This window comes from Alexandromys fortis, unplaced genomic scaffold, assembly GCF_014885135.2.
Source record: "Alexandromys fortis isolate MF-2015 unplaced genomic scaffold, M_Fortis_MF-2015_v1.1 scaffold_72, whole genome shotgun sequence".
Classification (NCBI taxonomy): domain Eukaryota; kingdom Metazoa; phylum Chordata; class Mammalia; order Rodentia; family Cricetidae; genus Alexandromys; species Alexandromys fortis.
The window spans coordinates 3,931,494-3,952,130 of NW_026067969.1; positions in this window are offsets into that span (position 1 = coordinate 3,931,494).

Below are 20,637 nucleotides of genomic sequence, written 5' to 3' on the forward strand. Positions count from 1 at the left end.
GGCAACCACATGGTGGCTCACAACCATCTGTAATGAGGTCTGGTGCCCTCTTCTGGCCTGCAGACATACACACAGACAGAATATTGTATACATAATAAATAAATAAATATTTTTAAAAAAAGATTAAAAACCATTCATGTTGAAAGAAAATGTAACATAACATATTTAACAAAAAAATGTAATGTATAATTAAGAAATATAGGTTAATTGAGAATCATCTATAATAGACAAGCTTCTAGTCATGTTAGTTAGGTTTTCTAGATATATAGAGATATATTTCTGTTAGATGGATATTCTTTAAATCTTCAGAGACCTCCAGAATATGACATTTAAAATGTTTTAAGAATTTAGGACTTTCATGACAATGAGACACATCTGCTCCTTGCAACACCAAGCTACATCCAGAGGATGATGGGCACTGAAGAGGCTCCTTATGGAGTTTGGGCAAGAAACTGCTCTTGCCTGGACTGCTTAACTGGACATGCAGGACCCACAGAGAAATGACTGCTGAACTTGCCTAAAGATGAGACGATCCTTTGGGGTTCCTGCTTCATGAAAGAGTCTGCCAGACATTCTGTAGGACACAGAAAAAAGTGACTGGCAAACTGCCAATGTAGGCAGAACTGTCTTTGAAATTTCCTGATTCATGGAAAAGTCTGCTGGATACTATGGGCCTCTAAGCTGAAGAACTTTGGGTAACTGTCCAGGCAGTGAGATGGCTCTGTCAATTCTAGAATTTTGGAAGTTGCTTACAATGCACTCCCTGTTTACTTAGGTAATATTATATCCTTCTGGAGTCTTTGATGGAGTTGAAGAGTAGATAGTAATAATATAGCTTTCCTTAGTTATGATAAAAGACAAAGTCTATATAAATATTATAACTATAATTCTTTTTTAATTTATTTATTTATTTATTAAAGATTTCTGTCTCTTCCCCACCGCTGCCTCCCCTTTCCCTCCCCCTCCCCCAATCAAGTCCCCCTCCCTCGTCAGCCCAAAAAGCAATCAGGGTTCTCTGCCCTGTGGGAAGTCCAAGGACCACCCACCTCCATCCAGGTCTAGTAAGGTGAGCATCCACGAAACTGCCTAGGCTCCCACGAAACCAATAGGTCCAGTAAAATCAAAAACCCGTTGCCATTGTTCTTGAGGTCTCAGTAGTCATCCTTGTCCGCTATGTTCAGCGAGACCTATAACTATAATTCTTGATATCTATTTTGTTATATGAAGTTTTACTATGTTAAAGTTAAATCCTTCCTTTTTATTTAAACAGAAAAGGGAAGGTGATGTGGAATATCCCTCTGTATGCTGTGGTTACCATTAAGGAATAAAGAAACTGCTTTAGACCTATAGCAGGGCAGAACTTAGCTAGGTGGAGAAAACTAAGTTGAGTGCTGGGAGGAAGAAGGGCAGAGTGGAAAAGATACCATGTAGCCCTGCCGGAGACAGACAGACGCCGGAACTTTAGCCAGTAAACCACAGCCACATGGCCATACACAGATTAATAGAAATGGGTTAAATTAATATGTAAGAGTTAGCCAATAAGAAGCTAGAGCTAATGGGCCAAGCAATGATATAATTAATACAGTTTCTGTGTAGTTATTTTGGTTCTGGACGGCTGGCAAACAAGCAGCCCCCTTACTACACCCCTTGCTATGGTTCTTTGGCTATGTATCCCAGAGACCCTGGATCTTGCTTTTCACCATGGAATTTCCAAGCATCAAACTCAAGTTGCCAGGTTGGGTGGCAAGCACTTTTGCCTGCTGGAGCTCTCTCTCTGACTGCTCGACGTCCCCAGACCTCATAAGCACAGCTGAAACATGACTGCTGAGCATGTCAAGAAACTCCCAACCCCAACTGGCTGCTGGGAACACCTGCAGCATCCCGGTCCTGACCACCTGGGCCAGAGCCCGGACAGACTCCCCTTCCAGCTAATGCTATCAGAAGTTCAAGCCCCTACTCAACAGTACCATCCGGAACAAACCCGGGGGCACTGAATATCACCTACCAGCAGTCTGAGTCCATGGTAGATCTGCTCCAACACATCCTCCTGGAGCTATCCAGCAGTTCTGGGGTATCCAGTCTGGGTACAGGGAACAATAAGTCTGACTTTTCAGAAAATGGAGTAGCCCCTATGGTCCAGAACGTGTTACAACACCCACAGTGTGATCCCAGTGGTCCATCTCCCAAGAAAACACTCCAGCACATCCCTGCCCCTTCCTGCACCAACACTCAGCCAATTCATCTGTCTATCAATCTTCTGGAAATAGCTCCTCCTCCAGGAAGCCTTCCAGTCCTGCAGACAGGCTCACTGTCTGCCTCATGCGCCTTCCTTTCCCAATGCCCAGAGTCAGCCACTCCCCAAATAAAGAGAGGCTGGACTTGACCCCTTGAGCCTACAAGATCAGCAGGTAGGCCTGTCTATACCACTGAGCCCCCTGCCCTGTGGGTAGTGGGGACAAAGGAAAGGCTATGGGAAGCCATGTCACTTGTGGAGCCTCCAACCCTGCTGAGGGGTAAGAAGCTGACTTCCTTCACCCACCTTCATAGAAGCCAGCAGCCTCTTGAGGGGCAGAGACCAATCCATCATGCAGGGACCCAAATATAGAACACTCTGGAAAGGGGAGAGTTAGGTTCATATTCCACACAAAATCCTCAGGGCCCAGGGTGAGTTTGTTTGCTTGATGTAGTGCTAGGGACTGAACCCAGGGCTGTATGCATGCTGAGCACATGTTCTATTGGTGAGATACATGTCCAGGTCCTGGGGTTTAACAGTGTGTGTGTGTGTGTGTGTGTGTGTGTGTGTGTGTGTGTGTGTGTGTGTGTGTATGTGTGTGTGTGTGTGCTTCCGCAAGGAGAAGGTATGTACATGTGAATACAAGTGCCCCTGGAGGCCAAAAGAGAGAGTTGGATGCCCTGGAGCTTGAGTTACAATCAGTTGTCAATGCTGGGAATCAAACGTGGGTCCTCCATAAGAGCAGTACTCTCTCTTAACCCACCTCTCCAAGTTCCACAATGAATATCTTTGGAAGCTGGTTTTGTTTTGTTTTGTTTTGTTTTTGAGGTGGAGGGGAGGGCTGGAGAGATGGCTCAGAGGTTAAGAGCACTGGATGCTCTTCCAGAGAATCTGGGTTCAATTCTTAGCACTCACATGGTGGCTCACAACTGTCTGTAACTCCAATTCCAGGGGATCCAACACTCTTTTCTGGCATCCATGGGCTCCAGGCACACATGGTACACAGACATTAATGCAGCTAAAACACTCATACACATAAAATAAAAATGAAGAGGGGCGGAGGCAAGGGCCAGCAAGACAGCTCAGCAGATAAGGGCGTTTGACAAAAAGCTTGATGATTTCTGGGTTTCCACATCATGGAAGGAGAGGACCAACTCCTGCAAGTTGTCCTCTGACCTCCACATGTGTGCTATGACATATGTCATACACACAGACATATATGTCAAGGAGACCTCTACTCCCGGTCACTGCCCTCAACCAAGAAGAAACATCTGACCAAAACAGCAGTGGAAAGCAGGTTCCCAGAAACGCTGCGGATCTGAGCCTGCATCCACCGTGTTTGGATGGAACAGACCTGGGACTCACTCTTTCTTAGCTTCTAACCACCAATGTTTGCAATCACAGGCTCCTGGACCAGCACCTCCCCTCCACTGTCAGCTCCTAGGGCCAGTCAGCACCGAAGTTTTGTGGTTAGCACCATCCTATGGATCAGCCATGGCCTCCCTGTTCATCAGAATTATTCTACTGAAGTGCAAGCTGCCATCAATGGCCTGGTCAAGCTGAACCTTCTGGCCACCTCTCTTGGGCTACTATTTTGACACTCTGGACCAGTTTTTTTCCCTCAAATCAGCAGAGGAAAAACTCAAGAGAGCCAAGCTTCTCCTCAAGTTGCAAAACGTAGGTTGCAGGGGGCTCCTCTAAAATGTGCAGAAGCCATCTCAGGATGAGTAGGGTAAACCCAGGAGGCCATGGAAGCCTCTTTTTGTACAGGGACGGGGGAAAGCAGTGGATGGGGGTTGGGGAGATCTGTGAAGCGAGCAGCCTGTGAAAGGGGACTATCCTCAGTTCCCTCAGTACAGCACCCACCCGCAGGGTGGTTCCCATGGGAGCAAGGACACCACACTGAGAAGCCAGGGCAGGATCTTACTGCTAGCAAACAGCTTGAGCAACAGAGACATAGATGGCCCAGCAGCAAGACAGGTCACTGCCCTGGACGTTCAGCAGGTGGCCAGGACTTTAACATCTCCTCAAAAGACACGGACATCCCATTGCAGATCTGTGTATTTTAATTCACTAATTCACATCTGTTCTTTTCCACCATCCATACATGTTTTCCTGTGTGCGTGGACCACACACAGCAAGCCAAATAAGCCCACATGTGCCGATGGATTCCAGCCTCTGCAGACTGAAGGGGTCCCCATGCGCATTTAACCCTGGTGATTGTTCCTGATCTGTAGGGACAGACCTTCCAGTGGAACTGGGAGCCTCTGGGGTCACTGAACATACTTCCTACAGGGAAGAGTCTTGTTCCATGTAGGTATCTGTCTGCCTGTGTGTTCCAGGCACAGTAGATAGCAGCCTCCGCTACAGGTCACAAACACACTCTGCAGCCCCGCAGGCCCACTGAAGTCTCCTAGCCACCAGGGCTAGATCACACCTGCTATGGATCCCTGGACCCCATCCGTTAGTCAGGCCCTCACCTAGGGTGGCCTGAGCGACTAGAGACACACAGGTGCGGCAAGAGCTCACTTTCTGATGAAATACACACAGCCGCTGGAGAAACCTGGCCCTGAAACACCATTCAGAGATGAAAAGGAGTCCCGGGCATTTAATAGTCATGTTAACAATACATTATTGGAAGGTGAATTCAATCTGACAGCATCCCAGCCAGCAAGAGGCAGGGCCCCGCCAACCTGTCCACCGGCCATAGAGCCATCGCTCATCTCTATGACTCAAGGAGACAGGCTTGCCAAGGGGTGGCACGTGTGGACACAGCACAGCCCTGGCTCGAGGCTGTGGACAACAGGCCTCCACAGAGGGGAGCGCATGAAATTTTAACGACATCCTGCTGTCTGCCAAAGAGCGTCGTTTTGACTGGCAGGCAAGCAGTGCTGCTTCTGGGCTAGAGCTGTATCGCAGGGCCTGCTACTCCTCTAACCTCCTTCCTCCCATGACTGGACACTCCGGTCACTGCCTCCAAAGTGGGATGCTGCTGGGGGTGGAGAGTCTCCCAAACCTGGACTTCTCAGGCCTCCTTCACCCATACCAACCTTCAGTCTCCTCCCACTGAGGACTTTCCCAGGGCCAAGGTGTGGGTACTACTCCTCAGCTCGGGGCTTCTCCACTGGTGGCCTTCAAGGCAGAGGGCTTGGCCGCTGGTCCAGTGACCAGAGCCCTCGGGAAAAAGACTGCCTCACACCTCCGTGCCCTTCCAAGTTGCTTTCCAGAGGTAATTTCCATGTAATGAGAACACAGGGAAACCTCATTATTTCAGACACCACTAATTAGGGCTTTGTGATCAGCCTGCCTAAGCCGGCAGAGGCTGACATTTGCTTTCTCTACAGACACTGCAAATGAGCAGCCAGACAAGATCACCAGGACCTTTAAAAAGCCACGAGCAGCTGCCAGCCAGCGGCCATCAGCCGTCATACACACCATCCTCTCACAGGGCACACTAATTGCTGGGCTGTCCTTTAGAGAAGCCCCGCCCCAAGAGTGGGGGCATTCAGGCATTCAGTGCAGCCAAAGGCACCCTACCCAAAGAGGTCCCAGGGTACCCACATGAGGATATCCTCATTCCTCAGAAAGGAAACTGAGGCTTGGGATGAGTGCTCTGAGTCTCACAGTAGTCCCCCAAATATGATCATAGCCACAAGATCCAACTTCCTCCTTACTGTCTCCAAGCTGCCAGGGGTGGGGAGGGAGCGCTGCAGCAAGATTGGGGACCCCTAGAGAGAGTTCTCTCCGACTTCAGCAGCATGACGAAGGAGTAAACTGGTCAGGTTCCAAAGTCCCCCCAGAGTTGTCAGGTGGCCTGTAGTCTTCTCTCTTGTAAACTGTAAAGTCTCTGGAGGACATCAAGGGGGACAACAAGGACAGGGGGGCTAGGAAGGGCACGGGGGCTCTCTGGGAGTTGAAGGGAGAGATGTCCCCAAAAATCACACATCTGAAATGTACTTTGTAAAGATTTGTCACTTGTATTTCAACAAAATGTTGATTGGCCAGTAGCCAGGCAGGAAGTAGAGGCAGGGTGAGGAGAACAAGAGAATTCTGGAAAAGGAAAGGCTTAGTCTGGAGGTTCCATCAAGGAGGCTGGTTTTTCCCACTGGCCTAGGGCTACACGTTGGAAAACACACTTCTTGCCTGCACCTGCTCTCCACCAGGCTAAGATCAGCTTTGTCTGAGTGAGTCCCCATTCCCAAGTCGCTGCCATTAGGGCCCAGGACCTCATACATTTGACAGGCTATCTTTTGAAGTCACGGACCCATGCCGGGCACTTAATCCAACCAGGAGGAGCAAGGGTCTGCCTTGCCCCTGTGGGGCTCCTTCAGGTAGGAGATGTTCTCCCAAGGAATTCCCATACCTCTCTGTTTTTCACTCAAAAGTCTGTCACAGTGGACACATTGTGCTAGGTCTTGAGTCTCAAGTCTCGGCGTAGACTTGCTAGATGGGCAGCTTCAGTACGAAGCCAGATCCTCAAATGCCCTTGGGCTGTTTTTTACCAAAAAAAAATCCTTTTAAAGTGGGGGTATCTGACACCATACATCCCCTAACGCCTAACAGAAAACAAACAAGCTCCCATATGCCCATGGTTTCTGGATGCTGTGCTCCTGCTCCCCGCTCCCCAACCCCCCTCCCCACTTCTGTCGCTGTTTGCTCTCTGCAATGAATCTATGTCCCCCTGTCCTTCCACTCTAAAACTGCCTAGGTGTTCCATCCTTATGTTTCTGTTCTCCCTTACAGCATCTGCTAATCTGGTCCTTAATGGGACCACCTGTGTGCATCCCTGGCTTCTGCAGCCTACACCAAGATTTTTAAGTCGGTCCAGCTGACACAGGTTCCTAAAAAAAAAAATTTATTTTTCTGTCTGTTAAAGTAACGTGGCCACACTATACTTGTTTTATGTCTACGTGTGTGTGTTTGTTTCCAAAGTATGCTTGTATTTTGTCTGTGTGTGTATGTGTGCTTGTTTTAAAATCTGTAAAACTTGTAACTCCAGACTACAGAGCTCTAAAAAAATACAAACAGTTGACTAGCTGCCATTTTTACCTCAGCGCAATCTTTGTTAAGAGTACCCACATGTGCTGGCCCTACCAAGGAGACATTCCGCCTTGATCATTCTTGGGCTTACTAAAATATTCCTTCTAATCTTCTTGCCTCTTCTAGCATTGGTAAACTGTAACTGATCAGTAAACTAGATCTCTAAATTTAACTTATATGTCTAATTTGGATATACCTGACAGGTAATGGTACCCTGATTCTCAAGTGCCTGTCCAGATCTAAGAGTATGGCATTTAATAGAAGAGCTTCAAACATAAAAACATGCCTGCTCCTACAGCATCCTATAGCTCCTCCAAGAAGATACATGGTTACAGAAGACCTTCTGCCTGGAGGCTTGCCTTTGGGTATGGCAAAGCCACTCACAGAGCAAAAAGCGGCCTACCACCTCATCAGCTTCCTGGACATTACTCCAGGGAATCAATCGTCTCATCTTGCCAAGAAAGGTAGAATAAATCCTCCCCCCACGGGAAAAATCTTCAGGCCTTCTAGACTCAGCAGCTAATGGCAAGCACTGCTTCTTAGACTGGTGTTTTCCAAAGACTAAGGAAGGACTTGGGATTGCCTGCATAGCTAAAAAAGTGGTCTCATTTCTGCTCATCTATCCCTCTAAGACCTGTGGCATTTAATGACTTGGGGTACTGATAACTCATTACTTCATTTGTTAAGTTTCCTGCTAAAAATACAGACAGGTGTGCCTCTTTCACAGGCTTCATAGCCCTGCATTAAGAGGTTTCAGATGTATCTTCAAAGATCCAGAGTTTCCAATCCCCTTTAATTGTCTTCTAAAATGTTCCTGTTCCAGTTGTCTTACAGATACCTGCAGGTTCCTGAAAAAGTTCTGCTTCTTTATCAAGAAATCTGGTCTGGTAAAAACTAACAGTCTGCAGAGCCTGTTTTAACCCCATGCATTTTCAAGCATATTTTACAGGTCACTCCTGCTGTCTGGGCCATGACTAACTTACAGGGGGCCTTCTAGACAACGCCAACACCTGCAACAGCTCCTGAAACTCTATTCACCATTGGTACCACCTCTCATGGCTCAAATGGACACCTACTAACTAAAATCTGATTTTAAAGGGCATATCTGCTCTCATGACTCACTTATTCACCTGTGCCTCTCCTGTCCAACCAGGGCACTTCTCTGTCCCATTCTTCCTGGCAGTTAACTACTCTTCCCATAGCTAGCCCCGTTCATAGGGCCGATACTAACAATATATTTTTTCTCCTAGCCACCTTCCTTCTCATCTCCATCAAGGAACAGATGCCTGAGGTCTCCAGGATGGCAGTAAACCAGATGCCTCTCCAGCCACATCTCCTGCTGAGCATGAGCCCACCAACTTCCAACTCTCCCCTCTCCCACGTCGCCAGTGGGAACTTGAGAGGCACAGGGCCTGCCTGCCTGCCCTGTAGGGCTACCTCTCCCCCACACTGCAGGGACCAGGCACCTGGGCTATGTTTCATGCAGATCCCCATGCACCTGCACCTATTGCCCAGGGCTTGCTGTCATCAACTCCAGGTTTGTCCTCCACCTGCGTCATTTGTTTCTTTGAAGTGAGCAGGTGTGTCTGACTCCAGGGCTGCCTTAGAGGTTCCTCTTGTGTGGCTGTGAGAAGACCATACGGCTGCGATAACTTACGGGAGAAAAGGTTCGCACTCGCTCACAGTTTCGGGGTACAGTCCATCGTGGACGGGAAACCAAAGCAAGCAGAAGCTTGAAGAAGCTGATCAGGCTGCATCCACAGTCAGGAGAGAGCAATGAGTTAATGCGCGCGAGCGCTCAGCTTGACTTCTCCACTGTTCTGTCCAGGATCCCCTGACTAGGGAATAACGCCACCCACAGCAGGCAACTCATCCAAGCTCCAAGAAATCACATTAATCCCCAGTGGGCATGCCTGGAGGCCCTTCTCCCAGGTAGTTCTAAATTCAGGCAAATTGACGATATTTATTAACCACCACGGGAGCTCTAGACAGACTGCCTGAGGGAGGGTCACGTCTCCTCAATACCCTACAGGGTGTGGCCCACACACCTTAGCAGTGAATAGATTCTTGTGGGAAAGCGAGCCAGACAGATCCTGGGTCAGTGGTCTATGGCCCACGTGGACTCCCCAAATCCTTAAAATACCCTTGCCAACCAGGTGTGACTGTTGGGAGCCACGGGGTCTGGATTCAGACCAGTGTACGAGTGCTTGTCCAACAGGTCTCCAGCTGAGGCAAAACCCAGAGGGACAGTCTCACTCGGAGAAGACCAGTGGACTTCAAGATAGCACAGAATACTGCTGGGACAGCCCAGCCTGCACCCTCTCTTCTCTCTCATAATATTGACAATTCTCTTGGCAGTTTCTAGTGTCATTTTGTCAGTCAAGCATGGGACAGAAGTGATCATTCCCATAAACCCCATTTTTTCTTGGATATTTTTCCCTAAACCTCTTTGGGAGCTGATGCTTCTCAGGTTTCTCGTCTGGGGATGTCAGCTGTCACTTCAGACCCTAGGAGCTGTCCTGACTCAGTGCTGCCAGGATCAAGGGCCATTCACCCCCGTTTCTGTAAACATGCTTTGTTAAGTTTTTAACAATGTTGTTCTTGAGACTGCATGCCTGTATTTACCATCTTTTAGTTTGTAAAGACAGGATGTACCTGGCTCAATATTTGGTCCAGCTAGCAAAATGGTAAATGTTATTTTCTGTTTAAAAGATGTTTTGATGTAAGGGTTGGGTTAAAAAAACACACACACACATTTGACATATTTGTTTTTGTGGGGGCTAACGTTGGAGGGTAGGAAAAAGCATGTCTGTTAGTATGGGAAAATATGCTTGTTTTTGAAGTATAAATAAAGACAGCTTGAGCTATCTGGGGTAGGCCACTTGGGGGTGAAACTCACCTGGTGGTTGGCCAATTCATTTCTTCACGCTGACGCCCCTTCCCCATTTCAGGACATGAACCCAAGCTGCATGTAATGGGCTGAGGGACCACCTGGATTGTCTCTGTTGCCATCATCCAAAGATGGCAAAGTCCTCCCGGCCTAGGAACTGCCAGTTCTAAGTCCTAGGCTGCTTCCATCTTTCTCATTTCAATAACTCTTGCATCTATGTTGTGTAAATAAAATTATTCTCCCCCCCCCAAATAAAAAACCGTTAGCGTTGCCCGACATTAATTCCCCTGCAGCCTGTGTGATTAACTGCGTGTTGCACAGGGCATTGCAGGATCTGCCCGCTAATCACCGCTCCCCCGCTCCGTGTTCCTAATTAAATCTCCTTCCTGTTTACCCACTTATAGGATCCTCCGCGAAGATGGGAGCTGCCAGGAGAGTTACCCCGCAATAAATCATAGCGGGGTAATTTCCAGGGGTTGCAGTTCCACACGGTTTGCGTGCTTCCCCTTCCCATTGCCCACACCTCCTCACGCACAGCCCACTAAAGGCTGGTTCTCCCTGGCTGTGGAGCGTGCAGGCAGCGTTTGCCCATCGGTAAAGGTCCAGGCCTCCACTGCCGAGAGAGACAACCTGGTCTTTCTGACACACCCCAGCCCTGGTGACCTCAGAGGAAAGCATCTCCCCAGGATTCTGTCTCTGTGATTCTTAGAGAGGCCGGTTCTGCTGCCTAGAACAATCCTGGGAAGGAAGAAGGGTACTGACAGTGGTGGCTGGCATACAGTTGGTGCTTACTAAGCAGCATGAACGTTAGGATGGGCAGAGGTGGGACACAGTGTAAAGATGGCTGTGGCTATCAGCCCCAAGCTCCTGCAGATTCTGAACATCTTTCTCGGCCAATTCCTATACCTGCTCTCAAGGGGCATTGAAAGCCCTCATCCCAGGACCCCACCTGCCAACAAACAGAGTGCCACACAGCCTTCCAGAAGAACAAACTCAAGATAGAACAATCATACTCCTTACTGCAGGCCACACAACCACTGCCACACAAACAGCAGTCAAAAGCGGAGAGGGCAGGTGGGCGGGGCTGGGAAAACACTGCAGCAGGACTTTTGACCAGCACGGATTTCTTCCTGAGACGATGGAGATTGTCCCTGGGACAATGGAGATTGTCTAAGCATGCAATAGATGATGGATAGCCAGCTCTGAATAGACCCAAGGCCCCCAAATGGTATGCTCTGTCTGTGTGGACCCCCCCAGGGTCTATGACTTATATTTCATGCATAACCAAGTCTGTGGCCACAACTCTAGGCCTGAAGCAACTAGTTTCTTATTTCACTTCAGAATGCCAGACGACTCTTTCCCCCCCTCACGTGGAGCACCATGGCTGGGATGTGTCAGGAGGACCAGGTTCTCTCTCTAGGTAGCAGAGGGCTGGGCTACCAATAGGCAAACCCTTCCTGCATGCACCACAGCCGCGGAGAGCCAGCCTGCAAGGGATGTGCCTGGGGAGGCACTAGCAATGGGAAAAGGAAGTGAGCCACACAGAACTGCAACCTCTGGAAACTACCCCATGATGGTTTATTTCAGTGGCTCACTCTCCAGGCAGCTCCCATCTGCCAGAGGATCCAGTAGGGAGAGTGGACCAGAGGCCCGCAGATGCAAGTGGCCCTCACTGACCACATAGGAGATTGATGTCTCTATAGACACAAACTTCTCAGAACAAGAAGGGACAGGACCTCTGGAGGTTCTGGGTTGTGCCATCCCCGGCCAAACAAGGCCTAGCTATTCCTCCTAGGTAGGTGACTGCCTTCCTTCCATCCCAGGGAGCAGAGACTACCACTTTGGGTCCTCTGCCAGTCCCCAACAGGGAGAAAACCCAAGGCCTCCAGCCCTCCAGGAAGCCTCCAGAGCTGCGTGTCCAGGCGAGGGACCTGGCCACAAAACAACAGATCAAACACCATCTACAGACTGGTCTTGGGCCCTATCCTCTTGTTTGAGGTGGCAGTGCTAATCCAAAGCAGGGCTCCTGTAAAACAGACCCCAAGGCTGTCATACCCTAATCCCTGGCACCTGTGAATGTGACCTCGTATGAAAAGCGTCTTTGCAGGTATGATGGGGGGTTGAGCTGGGACGATCATCTTGGGCTAGGCAGTAGGGACTGTGTTGTTACTGCTATCCTTAGGAGATAACCAGAGGGACATTCAACACGAAAGAAAAGTCATGCAAAGATGGAGCTAGGAGGAAGGGAACCTGGAGGCAGCAGGAGCCAGAAAAGGCAGCGAAGACACAAACCCACCCCCGTATCACCACCACCACCACCCCTGTCTCTGCTACCCAGGGTCCAGTGCAGCCTCTACCTTCATTTTGGACCTTAGCTGTGACAAGACCTTCGGTTTGGTCCAGGCTGGTCTGTAGGCTGTCTTCAGCAGAGATAAGATCTGGTCCTGAACTTACCAGCAGTAATGGTGCAGCCACCTGGATGGGGAACTTAGGTGTGCCTGCCCCGTTCCCCACATTGCACATGTGTGTGCATAGACTCACCCTGCACTGTCGTTTGAATCTTTTCTACTTCAACCTGGGAAACTGGGACAGCAAAGCAAGTCTCTTGGCCACAAGCCCAGCATGCATACTGAGTAGCTGAGCTGGGACTCAAACTTAAGGACTCTGGAACGATGATACCAAACCTCCAACCCTCAGCACCCTTTTGCACATAAGTCCAAGGATGAAGACTACACCAGTCCTCAAAATGTACTGCCACCCCCTCATCATGGATGGGAGTTAAATCAGAATTGCCACAAGATCCTGAGGAGGTAAGAGGCAGGGAGCAAGCCATGTGGAGTGTCCAGACAAGTATCATCACCATATTCAGTCAGCCCTTGGAGCCAGCAATGGGAATGAATGGTCCAGGAGCAACTTCACCACCACCACCACTAGCCTCAGATAATCTTAGGATGCAGGATCCCACGGTCCAAGTGGGGACTCAAAGCCTGGATCTTACACCCAACTCCCCCAGATGTCTCTTAAAGCTGCCCAGAGCTGGTTCCCATGGAATACTCTGGATAGTTTGGAACCCCGTGTTGAGTCCCCTGAAAGTGTCTCTGACATGAAGATAGGGGATTGAAGGGTCTCCCAGGAGCCTCTGTGTTGAATGCTGCTGTGTTCTACCCAGATTAGGGACACTAGAAACCCCATATCACTCAACTGTGGGTCCTGATGCCCAGAGAGGATGCATGGTTTAGCCCAGGGTTTTCTCCTTGGTCAAAGGCAGGTCCCAACAGAGTCAGGCTGAGAGACATTGTAGGCTACCAGCGCTCTTGGATGGACACCCAGGCAGTGGAGCCAGCATCTGCCATACAGTTTGATTTCCAGCCCAGCATCCTGCTTTTACCTCTGAGCCCTCTCCCTCACTCAGTTCCAGATCCCTAACGAAGAAATGCCCTTTCTTGGTTGGCACTGAGGGGCTGGATCCCACGGTGGGGCCAATCGCCCGTGTCTCCTCCTGTTACTGTCATCTGCCCCAGCTGCAGAGCTGACACAGCCAGCCTCTCCTTGCCCATCACTTTTACTTTTAATTATGACCAAATGTGGGCTGTTGAGTAATTTGATGCATTTTTGATGTCTGCAGAGATTTCGTTCTAATAATGCAAACACGAGGCTCTAATGGAGTTTAACCGGAGTCATTACCACAGTGCAGGGAGGTCTCCCGAGTTAACGCTCGGTGTCACGGTGGGTCAGGGGCTGGAGAGCTGGAGACTGGATAGCCATCCTCCAGGCCCAGGCTTTTCGGGCCCTCGAGGGGACCATGAGAAGATGCCTGGTAGGACTTCCCAGCTGTGGTAACTGATTACAGAGGATGACCCCAGGCAAGCTCTCTAGTGTTTGCAACTGAACATCAACTGCCCCGCCAAACGGCTGCTGCTCACTGTCACCACAACCCAAGATTCTCCTTGCGGGGACGGAAACATGCCCCCCTGCATCCTCTCCTGCATGGTCCCCGGTCCTTAGAGGATGGCAGGTGAACGAAGGTGCAATTAGTTCCGTGGGCCTGAGCTCAGCCCTTCAGAGGCACACTGCAGTCCGTCTCCTTCCTGTTGCTCTAACAACTGTCCTGGAGCACCAAGCGGCACAGGCAGGTGGAAGCAGCACCTCTGGCCCTCCAGGTGCCAGGAGGCCCAGGCTGGTGGGCACCACTACAGGGAACATGTATGTGGTGGACAAACGGGAGAGAGGAAGAAGCAAAGAGGTTCGTGTGCTGTGGAGAGAAGAGGAGCTGACGCAACAGTGGGGAGGAACGGGCAGATAAGGATGGCACACACTGCCAGCTGGGGCCATGTGATGTCTGTGCCCTGTCTAGATCTGTGACCCTACCACAGCTGGGGTCTATGCTGATGTACATGTTACCACCGAAGCCATACAGATGCCTGTGGTCTGGGCCCCCACCTGAGACCATGATGAAATCTGGGGGTCATGCCGCCTCCAGGGCCATACCTATCTGAGTGACCTGCACTGCCACCCAGCGGCGTGGTAACATCTGGACCTGAGCTGCAGCCATGGGCCATGTCTGGGACCATACCTGCTATAACCGGGATCTGCGATAATGTTCGTGGCCCGTGTTGCCACCAAGGGGCCATGGAAGAGCTGGTCCTGGTGGTTTGGCCACTAGAGAGCTGGTCTGGCATCTCACCAGCTGCCTCAGCATCCCCCATCCCAAGAGAACTAGCCCTAGTGTTGACATGGGAGAACTGGCCCTGAGACCCCAGGAAAACTGACACCCCCCCAACCCCGCCCGCCCCGGCCACCACAGCTAGAGAGCAGCCCCTGCACCCTGAAGAGCTGCCCTACCTCACCATCCATGCGGGAGAGCTGGCCCTGACCCTAGCCTGAGCAGGGAGGTCCCAGTAGAAGCCCAGGCTGATCAACTCAGCTACCACTCAGTCCTACATCCAGGGTTTTGAGTTAGCCCACTCCAATATCTACTCCTCTGTGACCTGCTAGAGCATAAGAAGGGACTGGTCCTGCAGAATCACAGCCATATAATCTCCTTCACTCGGGCAGCAGCAGGATGTACAGAGAAGCTTAGGTGAGGGACCCATATTGATGGTATACCAGAAACCGAGACCTTGAACCAGGCCAACCATTCATGGTGATGAATTGCAAGTAAAGCTGTTTAGATAAAATGATCTGGTCTGCGAGAGACACTGCAGCTGCCAAGGCCACTGCAAAGAAGGCAGGTGTGATGGAGATGTGGGAAAGATGAAAGAGGGAAGGGCTTTTCTCTTTAATTTTCTTGTGGAAGGGGAGGCTACAAGGGTGGAAGGAAGACAGGGAAGGACTGGAAAACGAGTGGATTGGGGTGCAAGATGTGAAATTCCCAGAGAATCAATTTTTAAAAAGCACGTTAATTTAGAAAAAAAAATTAACCTGAAGCTTCACACATTTTAGATCCTGGATCTTAAGGTCCCTCTGGTTATGTCTCTTGCTGGTAGAGTATCCAGACCTCACAGATATCCATGGCGAGGAGTAGGAAGAGTGTGTGCATGTCTCTTTTGTGTACACATACATACACACACACACACACACACACACACACACACACACGCCTATAAACCGCCAGGACTAACCTATGGGCTCTATTCTGGTGACTTTAACCTAATCCTAACCTTCTCACAGAGACACCCTCTGAAGTCTGCACCCGGGTTAAGCTTCCACCCTCCTCTCTCCTCACACAAGTCCTGAACAGTGTGTGTGTGTGTGTGTGTGTGTGTGTGTGTGTGTCCCCGCACACTTAGTTTAAATGGAGTCACCTGGGAAGGGAGTACCAATGAGGGATTATCTGGATCAAGCCGGCCTGTGGGTGTGTCTGTGAATGGTTGTCTTGACTGTATAAACTGATGTGAGAAGACCTAGCCCACTGTGGGTGGTGCCATTCCCTACGCAGGGATCCTGGCTGGGAGCGTGTAAAGAGAGGAGGCTGAGCACTAACAAACGTGGGTTCGTTCTGTCTGCTCTTAACTGTGTGTGTGACAACCTGCTGCAAGTTCCAGTCTTGACCTCCCTTCGATAGTAGACTGCAACCTGGAATTGTGAAATGAATAATCTCTCTCTCTGTCTCTCTCTCTTTCAATAATGTCTTGATTTTTATTATATGCGCATTAGAGTTTAGACTGCACGTATGTCTATGTGAGGATGCTAGGTCCCCTGGAACTAGAGTTACAGAGAGTTGTGAGCTGTGAGTTGTGAGTGGGTGCTGGGAATTGAACCTGGGTCCTCTGGAAGAACAGTCAGTGATCTTAATTGCTGAGCCATCTCTCCACCCTCAAACATATCTCTTTTAAAGATGCTTCTGTCAGGGTGTTTCATCATGACAGGTAAGGAGACTAGGACAGTCCTGCTGAAAGGCTCAGCCCAGGGATCTTTCCCTCCCTTTGGATGGAGAGAGAAATGCACCTACCAAGGCCTCACAGTGCCTGCCACCCATCTGTGTGACCCAGCCAGTATGCCCTCAGCTGCATCACAGATCCAATGATATTCTGGGGGATGTTGGAGGTGGCCCCAACATCTCCATAGCCTATTACAGCAGGGGGCAGAAGAGCTCACACCGCCCTAGGACTTGTGTCCTCAGCTGGTGTACTGTAAACTTCAAGCCACTCGGTGAGTTTCCATTGCAGTTCCCTGCACAGCCAGCCTTCTAAGAGGATGCAGAAGCCCCAGGGCTGCTTCAGGTCTAGCCATGTTCAGTCAAGGCAGTAATGAGGACGGTCCCATCCACACAGGCTGCTCTAACAAGACATCCAAAGCTGGGCAGTTCACCAAACAGAAGTTTCGCAGAGCTCTGCAAATGCAGGGCCACAACCAAGGTGCCTGCAGGGTGGGGGGTCTGGAGGCGGCTGTTCTCTGCTTCCCGAGCGCCGCTTTGTTGTTCAGTCCTCCAGAAGGGAAAAGTACAAGGCGGAAGCAGTAGAGCAGGCAATCTCAGTACACGTGGATAGCTTTCATAAGGATGCTAGGCTTTATGGTGTATGTGTGCGTGCGTGCGTGCGTGCGTGCGTGCATGCGTGTGAAGGCATGTGGAGAAGGGAATAAGAAGGGAAAGGAACGGGAGGGGAGAGAGAGAAAGGGAGAGGCCGGAAGGGGAGTAAGGAAGGAGCCTGGGATAGAGCAAACCCGTGGTTGCTTTGGTTTGGGGTTTTGTTTCTCAGATTTGTTTTTTGCAGTGCTGGGCATGTAACCCCAGAACCCTGTGTTTTCTAGATGCAAAAAAAAAAAAAATCAGGTGGTTCATTTTCCAAATAAAAGCTCCCTGAGTCAGTTCAGGTCCTGGTTCTGGTAAAAGGGAACCCTGGGCCCCCCTGGCAGCTAAGTGAGCTAGCTACTCCCACCCAAATGCTGCTAGTCTACCCAGCCCCACCTCAAAACTCTAAGTTTAGAGTAGAAAATTATGAACAGCCAACTCATCTGCAGACTTGGCAAGGTCACACACCTGATAAACTTTAAAATACATAGGAGGGTCACTTGGGAGGCTGTGGGGGACCAGCCTCTACAAAAATACCCCTTGCCAGGGTAGGGGCATTGGGATTTAGAAATATAGTAAAGAATACAAAGATATGAAAATAATAAGATAGAAAAACATAGAATAGTACCAGGAGGGAATTCCAGTGAATGATGAAATTGCCCACATTTAATTTCCAATTGCTTAAAATATCCCTGATCCCAAAAGGTAGGAGTAAGACAAAATACTGCATTAACGTGATACAAGGAAATGAATAGACCAGCTGAAGGTCTCAAACAGATCGATCTATTTCTCTGCTCCTGAAATACAGGGGCTGACTGTTAGCCACACCTGTTGACAATAACCTTGAGAGAGCAGAACTCTCTGGACCTAAATCTAAGTGGAACCTTTGTTTGAGGTAGACACACAATACCCTTGAAGGAATAGAGGTAAATTCCAGCTCTCTGGCCTTTGGTCAACATGGAAATAGGCTCACATTATTTGGACCTCTATAGGAGGCAGAGTCAGGCAGATCTCTGTGAGTCCAGGGCCAGCCTGGTCTTAGGAATTCCAGGCTAGTCAGTGCTGCACGGTGACTCAAAAGACAAATAAAAAATTTTAATCGAAAAAAAAATAATTAGGGTGTATAATTTAGAGATGAGGCCTAGAGAGATGGCTTAGCTGTTAAGAGCACTTGTTGCACTGGGCAGTGGTGGCAGAGGCCGGCAGATCTTTGTGAGTTCAAGGTCAGCCTGGTCTACAAGAACTAGTTCCAGGATAGGCTCCAAAGCTACAGAGAAACCCTGTCTCAAAAAAAACAAAAAAAAAAAAAAAAAGAGTACTTGTCGCTCTTGCAGAGGACCTAGGCTCAGTTCCTATCATCCCTACATATAGAGGCTAAAAACATCCGTAACTCCAGTTCCAGGGGATCTGATGCCCCCTCCTGGCCCCTTGGAGCACTGCTTGCACATGGTACACTAATAGTCATACAGGCAAAACACACACATAAAAAATTTAGTTTAAATTTAATCAATAAATATTATTTGTTATAATAATAAATTGCTGCATTTTATAATATAAATTATGCACACTAAATGTTACAACTGATCATAAATATCAAAAATTAATTTAAAACTAAAATGCAGATATGAATTTACAGATTACTTTTGTTGAAAAACAAATGTGAATAACAGAGGGAAAGACATGACACAGATTACGTGTAGGAGTGTGCCATCCTGATTGCTCAGTCAGGAGGAAGAGAACCTGCATTCAAGGCCATGAAAACGGTTCTCAGCTCGCAGTTAGCCCTGTCATTCTGGGGTGGCGCCAGGCTTTGCAAAGTCATAACCCAAACTGCCTCGCTTTCACTGCTCTGAGTCTCCAGGGCTCTTATTATGCAGTAGGGATCTTCACACCTCAATCTAGGCAAGCCACACCTAAGCCCCAACTCCTTCACTGAGCCCATTGTGCACCCACAAGCCCGCTGATGCTGGGTGAATAAAACATTCCATCGCACAGTGAATGAAACACTGACAAGACTAGAAAGGCGGTTCCTGCGTGAGTCACAGCAGACCCAAGTTGAGGCTATGTTCTGTGTCACAGGCTGGTCCGCAAACATTGAACACCACAGCATTCATCCAGGTGAGGTCCCCCGAGCGGTAAGATCCATGGAGACAGAAGGCTTTGGAATGGGAACTCCAGAGAGGGGGAATGGCTGGGGCATCTGGGTTCAATGAGAGACAGTTTCCCTTGGGTGGTGGAAGAGTTCTGTGTGTGGAGAGGGTGGTGGCTATTCAAGGCTATAACTATAGCTAAGTGCACTAGACTGTGATCTTAGGAAGGGCCAGGATGGGATAGGGATACAGCTCAGTGGTAGAGCACATCCCTAGCACGTACAAGGTCCTGGGCCCCATCCCCAGCATATCACAAAAAAGAGGGATAAGATGCTAGGCATCATGTTGTCTGTGTTTCACCGTAAAAACACATGTTGGTTATAAAAATCCTCTAGCACCAAAAAAAAAAAAAAGGCCAGGCGATGGTGGCGCACACCTTTAATCCCAGCACTCGGGAGGCAGAGGCAGGAGGATCTCTGTGAGTTCAAGACCAGCCTGGTCTACAGAGCTAGTGCCAGGACAGGCTCCAAAGCCACAGAGAAACCCTGTCTCAAAAAAAAAAAATCCTCCAGCAGAGCTCTCACAAGGTCAGGGCCGTCCTGCCTGCCACACTGCCAGCTACAAAACCTTTCCAGTGTTTGTGACTAAGTTTTCCACACAGACACTCACCATGCAAGTCGGGAACACGTGGAGGCTTGCAGACCAACCTGCATGGTGGAATGGGGCGCATGGGACCAGGGAGATGGAGGTCAGGAGGTCAGCTGTCGGTCAACATCATGTCTGTTTTGAATATATGACTAAGCACTTGGAAAGGAAGCAGAAAAATGACTTCTAGTGTCCTAAAGGACAGTAAAAGGCACTATGCAGGGTCACAGGACCTCTGCTGGCCCCTGGCCTTCCACACCCCAAACCTGTGGGGAGCAGAGCAGAACCAGAAAATCGCTGCTGGTTGAATGAGCAAGTGGGCTCTCTGACCATCAATAAGTGATGAATGGTTGCCACAGCAACAGCCCTGGCCCATATTTCATCTCTTGGAGATTCAGACAAGCTCTAGCAAGACTGGAAAAAGCCAAGCTGGAAGGGAAAGGGCATCAATCTCCTGCCTGGTGCTGGAGAGAACCTTGGGTCAGGTCTCTGGTGAGACCTGAGTTGGGAGGGAACAGATTTGGGACAAGAGCACAGTTTGGGAAGTAAACAAGATGGTTCTGTTGTCCAGGTCACATGGTCCTCTCTATGCTCCTGGCACAGCCTTGGAGGCTCCAGGGTCTTTAGGTGCACGGGTCCACTAAGAGCCTCTGCCAGGATCTCTGCCCAGCGTGTACATTCTTCATCTACAACATAGAAGGGAACACTGTACCATATCAGTCTTTTG